Genomic DNA, 6,864 nt, shown 5'->3' with positions numbered 1-6,864 from the left:
ATGTAATCTCTACCAAAACTGCAATGGTATTTTTTTACAGAAACAGAAGGAAATTCTTAAGTTCATGTGGAATCTCAAGTGACCCCTAAGAGCCAAGACAGTCTTTAAAAAGAACAAAGTTGAAGGTCTCACATGTCCTGATTTTAAAACACATCACAAAACTACAGTAATCAACCAGTATAGTACCAGCATAAAAACATATGTATAGACCAGTGGAACAGAATAGAGATCCCAGAAATAAACCCTCCTGCATGTGCTCAAATGATCTTCAACAAGAGTTCCAAGACCACACAGTGGAGAAAGGATAGTCTCCAATAAATGGTGTCAGGGAAACTGGGCACCCATATAAAAAATAATGAAATTGGACCCTTACTTTACACCATACATAGAAGTTAACTGGAAATAAATTGAAAATCTAAATGTAAGATCTGAAACTGTGGGACATCTAGGAGAAAACATAAAGAAAAATCTTCATGACATTGGCTTTAGCAATGATTTCTTTCTTTTTTCAGCTGGATTGAGGTATAATTAACAAAAGTTTCAGTTCTAATGTTTTGTTTTGTTTTTTTTTTTTTAATTTATTTGACAGAGATGACGAGTAGGCAGAGAGGCAGGCAGAGAGAGGGGGGAAGCAGGCTCTCTGCCGAGCATGGAGCCTGACGTGGGGCTCGATCCCAGGACCCTGGGATCATGACCCTAGCCCAAGGCAGAGGCTTTAACCCATTGAGCCACCCAGGCACCCCCAGTTCTAATGTTCTGATTGAATAGTTAATTTGAGCTCTAAAGTTCAAAAAGACTTTCTTAAAGTTAATATTCTTTATCTCATCCTGAAGACCTTTGAATATGGGATATTGCAATGTTTTAGGGACTGATTTTTGTGTTTTTCCTTTTCCTTTTTTTTTTTTTAAAGCTTTATGGACATGTAATTGACAAAGTTGTAAGATCTTGTGAAAGGACTCCCACTATTGAGTTAATTAACAGATTCATTACTTCACCAGTTACTTTTCTGGGCAGAGGGAAAGGTTAAATTCTACTCTCTTAGCCAATTTCAGTTATACAGTACAATATTAACTGTAGTTACACATTATATCCTCAGACCCTATGCATCTTACAACTGGAAGTTTGTATCCTTTTACCAACCTCTCCCCATTCTCACCTCCCACCCCCACCAACCCTCAGAAACCACTTTTCTACTCTGTTCCTGACTTTGACTTTTTTTTTTCTTTTTTCTTTTTTGGATTTCACAAGTAAGTGATGCTAGATAGTATCCCATCTTTCTGTATCTATTAATACCCTTAGAAGTTTCACATAGTTCAGTGCAATTCAAGATGTTTGGATGTTTACATAGAAATGGAAATTTGATCTTGACAACTTTTTTAAAAAATTCATTTATCCTAGTCCCTACCTCCCAACTTGAATCCTGTTGGCCTGTTTCCTTGCCTGTTAGCTTCATTGCGTCCCATTATCTCCCCAAGAACTTTCTGGCACTACTGCAAATGAGGGTAGACAGATCTCCATATATGGCCAAACAAGAAGCAGTTTTAAGGTGACCTACTGGAGATCATCCACCACCAGTATTTTCCATGTGGTCTCAGCAGCCAGTGTCTGTGGAGGCCCTTGGGCAAACCGTGGATTCTTTGCAGGAGCTTCGCTGTCCTCCCCTGTGAAGTCAGCCCTCGCCTTCGTTTCTATGAAGCAGGTGTAGTTCTGTTTGAAGGGTGAAGCTAGGTTAAACAGCCTCTTAGCATCCATTCCAGATCTATAAAACTATGATATTTTTACTCATCAAATAGAAACGTACTATGGTTTAAAAAAAAAAAAAAAAACTTTTCCTGCAATGACATTTAGTATGTCGTAGCAGCTTAGCAGTTGCAACATTTTCCAGGTAGTGATCCTTAACTTGCCCTTCATAAATAGAGATACTATATTCTGTGTCATTTTCTTTAAGAAGTAAAGTGAATGTCAGGGTGCTTGGGTGACTCAGCAGGTTAAGTGTCTGCCTTCGGCTCAGGTTGTGATCTCAGGCTTCTGGGATTGAGCCCCACGTTGGGCTCACTGCTCAGTGGGGAGTCTGCTTCTCTTCTCCCCCTGCCCCTTACCCCAATTCACACTCTCTCTCTCAAATAAATAAATTAATTAATTAATAAAATCTTAAAATGTAAAGTGAATATCAATCATCCTTCCCTCCCTGCTTCCTTCTTTCCTCTCAAAAGATACAGGTATCGGGGCGCCTGGGTGGCTCAGTGGGTTAAGCCACTGCCTTCGGCTCAGGTCATGATCTCGGGGTCCTGAGATCGAGTCCCGCATCAGGCTCTCTGCTCGGCAGGGAGCCTGCTTCCCTCTCTCTCTCTCTGCCTGCCTCTCTGTCTGCTTGTGATCTCTCTCTGTCAAATAAATAAATAAAATCTTTAAAAAAAAAAAAGATACAGGTATCTTCAACTAACATCGAGAAAGTTCTAGACACTGGAATGAAGGAGGGGCAGACTTGAGCAATAAAATGGAGTACAATACTTATTTATTTCTTTAAGGATGAATATTCTATGATGGAACATATTTGTTTACAAAATAAGAGGATAAAAGCCAAACCTCAGTGTTACAAAATTGACTGTTGTGTTTCCTAATACTGCTTAGGTCTACAGGACCATCATATGTTATGTAATCTACTGGACATTTATCATGTTATTTCTCTTAATCTCCTCACAATAACTGTACAAAGTAGACCTCTTTTACAACTAAAAATCCTGAACGAGGATGGCCATAGTCACACAATTGAAAGAGCTGGGGTTTGACACTCGATCTGTCTCATTCCAAAGCCTGGGTCATTTCTACTATACTGTGCCATCTGGATACTAAGTTCAAAGAAGGGAAAAAATACCCATTTGTTGGGACAATCATGGAATTTCTTGGGAAAGGTATACCGTATGGCTTGGACCCTGAAGGATGGCCAGGATTCTTGGCAGATGGAAGGAGCTAGATGGAGGGAGTGGAGGCTTTAAGAGTGCTTTTCAGCACAGAGAAGATAGAATTCTGGATACAGAAGGAAGTCTATCTTCAAGCTGAAGAATATGATTGCTTTTGTTTTGTAACATTTCTGTGGGACTCAGCAGGGCCAGAAAGGAAAGGCAATTTGGGAGAATTGCCCGAACAAGGACTTTGTACTTTATTCTTTGCTGAACCTAGAATGGGAATTTTATTTTTATTTATTTATTTTTTTTATTTATGGAAGTTTCAGACTCTTTTTTTTTTTTTTCCTAAGAGAGAGCAAGAGAGCAGGGTGGGGAGGGGCAGAAGGAGAGAGAAAGAGAGAATCCCAAGCACACTCCCCGCTGAGTGCAGAGCTGGACATGGGGCTCCCTCTCCGATCATGTCCTGAGATAAAATAAGTCAAACGCTTAACTGACTGAGCCACCCAGGTGCTCCAGAGAAGAAGTTCCTCCCCCAACCCCTGACTCTATTAATTTATATCTATGACCATAGTAAAGATATGGCTGGCCAAAAGTATGTAAGAACAATTTGGACATTTGAGTGATTGGAGGAGAAAAGCAAGACTCCTTAGAAACAGAGGAAGTGAACCAACAAAAGGGTTACATTATAGATTACCATTTGTAGTTTCCGCAAAAACATTCATTTCAGTGGCTATTGGTAAGGTTTTATACACATATGCATTTTAAAACATTACTAAAAATCCTCTTTCAGCATTTTGGCTAAGCTAAACCTGAAATATTTCTAAAAATTCAGTTTTTAGCTAAATCTATGATGATTGTAAGTGAAATAAAATGCTTACTATTATATTTATTATTTATTTATCCTAGAGAGGGGGTCAGGAAGAAGGGAGAGGGGAGAGAAGCTCAGGCAGACTCCTCTCTGAGCACAGAGCCCAACTTGGGGCTTGATCTCATGACCCTGAGTTCATGACCTGAGCTGAAACCAAGAGTCGGACGCCAAGGTGCCCCAAATTGTTTTAATTAAAACAAATATTTTTAAAATTTATTTTTATTAAGTTTTTAATTTTAATACAGTACAGTTAACATACAGTTTTATATTAGTTTCAGGTGTGTAATATAGTGATTCAGCAGTTCTGTACGTCGTTGATCATGCTCATCATGAGTGTACTCTTAATCCCCTTCACCTATTTCACCCGTTGCCCCCACCTCCCCTCCGATATGCTTTATTTTAAATAAGTACCCTCAGTTAAAGTTATTTTTTTTCAACAAGAACATTTTTTACTCAAAGCATACTTCAGAATACATGGTTTGCAAAGATATATAAAAAAACGTGGAATGAGAGTTTTAGTATATTGTTACATTGATACCCCAGAGTGAATCATGACTTCTGGAATTTCACGCCTTGGTGTGGTTTCCCTTTCACGTTGACTCTGGGTTTGGCTGTGTGATTTGCTGTGTGACTTGGCCAGTGGGACAGCAATAAAAATGATGCACGTAGAGGTTTAATATGCACTTGAGAGTTGGGGTTTGCCCTCTTGGAAGGCGGCTGTCTCCATGTAAGAAACATGGCAAAGTCACGTGAGAGAGAATGAGGCACCTCAGATCTAGTTCCATCGGGGCGTCTTGGACCACCCACCCCTTGTCAGGTGACTGTGAGTGATGCCAGGCAAGATCAGAGGAGGACAGATTGCCCAAGGGAGCCCAGCCCAAACTGCAGAATCATGAGCCAGTAAGTTGTTTTTAAGTCGCTAAGTTTGAGAATAGTTTGTTAACCAGCAGTGAATAACCCACTGACAGATGTGAAAACTCACTGAGGCTAGGGCTCATCTCCCATGCGCCTCCATGAGTCGTCGTGTGGCTGAGTCAGTCATTCTGCACAAAGAGGGCAGAGCTATAGTTACCTGGAGAACACTTACATAGAGTCAGGGATGGTCCATGAGAAAGACATACCAAAGTCTTCTAATAAGCCCTTGTGTTAGAATGATGGGTCACTTAAAGAAAAACTCATTTTGCCCCAAACAGTAGGTTGTTGGCTAATTCAAAATCCCTCTCAGTTCTGTGATCACTCAGATGTTGAGATTTCATCTCGCATATCATATCTTAATTTAAAAATACATTTTCATTGAGAGAATGTAGTGTTAAAATGAGCAACGTTATGATCCATTTCATTTTGCTCTTTGTAGTCTGGTTAACAATCCATTTCAATAAGCAGGTAGTTGAAGAACTACTGTCCGCTCATGTAAATGAGAAGGTGCACTTATCTTTATTCTTCACTGTGATTACCTTTTATTTATTTTTGAAAGCTTCCTGGATTTCAGCTCATTGTTCAATTGGGAATCATATCTGTTCTGTTCAGAACAGTATTTTAATTTTCAGATTCTGAGCAGACATTATTTATGTGATTCATTTTGCTCTTTTGCTCTGGTTTTACTGAATATAATTTCTGCCCCCCGTTTTTTTTTTTCTCTCCCTGTGCCTGTTAGCAATCACTTTAACTATGAAGTCTGGTCTTTGCTCTCTCCCTCTTTCTTCCCACTCTAATTCCCAATAGAAAACTCCCTTGGGCATGGGAAATATGGGAACTTTGTGGGGTAAATTTTGCTCCCTAATATTTTTATTTTCATGCATGATTACCTTGAGGCTTCTGTGATGGGTACATTTTATAAACCAAAAAAAAAAAAAAAAAAAAAGAGGAAGAAAGAGAAATATTACAAACCAAATGAAATTACCAGTAGCTCCTAGGAATATAGAATGATGAGAGACCATTTTATTCCATATTGTTTTTCAAAATAATTGGTTTCTAGAATAATACAACACGTGTGAAGAATGACTCACTGAAACTCTGTAAGAGGCTGGACAAGAAACTTGAAAATGAATACATATAGCATGGTATGAAATTGTGTTCTCTGAGGTTCTAACTCCCTTTTGGAAAATACTATGAATCATGTTCCAAACCAGTGGCTCTCAAATGTCATCCATATCTTTTCCTGATAGTGATCATGACCTGCTCTGTCCCTCATTTGCCCTCACTGTCCCTCTGTCAGACATAATCCTGTCCTCCTGGAATTATGGCATATCCAAAGATGAGAGGTGTGTGAGGAGGAGTCCCCAAGAAGCTTCCCATAAATTCTGTGATCCACACTGTTCGTGGGAAGTGGGACCAGCATCTTACCATTAAATAGAGTCAAGTTCCTGGTAATGGTCTATGGTACTGAGTGCACTTGATGCTTTGTGTGTGGACACTGGCACTCTGAGCCACGTAAGATCACTGGAATCATGGTTCATCTATTTTAATCAGCACTCTGCCTTTTTTATTGTGCATAAATGTGTATAAAGCAGTCTGTGTTATTGAAATTAGCCCGTATGAAATGGAGTTTGGGATGGGAGGATTTCAGCGGCCAGTGCTACATGTGGATATCAGTTTCTTTGTTGCCTCTGATCTCATTCTGCAGCTTGGGTGCTCCATCTGTACCCTTGGGATTTTCTATCCCATTCCTCTCCAGTCAGGGCTGTCTCATTTTTGAAGAACAGGGTCCCAGGGAGATGAGGTCAAGTAGAGATGAGAGAACACTGTCAGGATTCAGGGCTCCCATAGGGATCTCAGGATTGGAGCCATTGTAACTAGGAAACGAGAGTCACCGGGAGTCAAATTGTCTCCCCGTTCCTCAGGGCCTGAGGAACTACAGACTCAAGTTCTGTAGTTCTGTAGAGAGTTCTGTGCACATACTCTCTCTCCTTTCTGCAAATACTTATTTTCTCCTATTTGTCAGTTTCACGGCGACCCCTCAAACTGCTAAGACAGGCAAGACAGCCTCCAATCTGCATGATCTTTGTATTCCAACATTCCCTACTGACTAACAACATAGTGCGTATATTAGTTGAAATATTGAGAGAATGTTATGGGACCAGTTCCTGTGTG

This window comes from Meles meles, chromosome 4 (assembly GCF_922984935.1).
Source record: "Meles meles chromosome 4, mMelMel3.1 paternal haplotype, whole genome shotgun sequence".
NCBI classification, from domain to species: domain Eukaryota; kingdom Metazoa; phylum Chordata; class Mammalia; order Carnivora; family Mustelidae; genus Meles; species Meles meles.
This window is presented reverse-complemented; position numbering follows the sequence as displayed.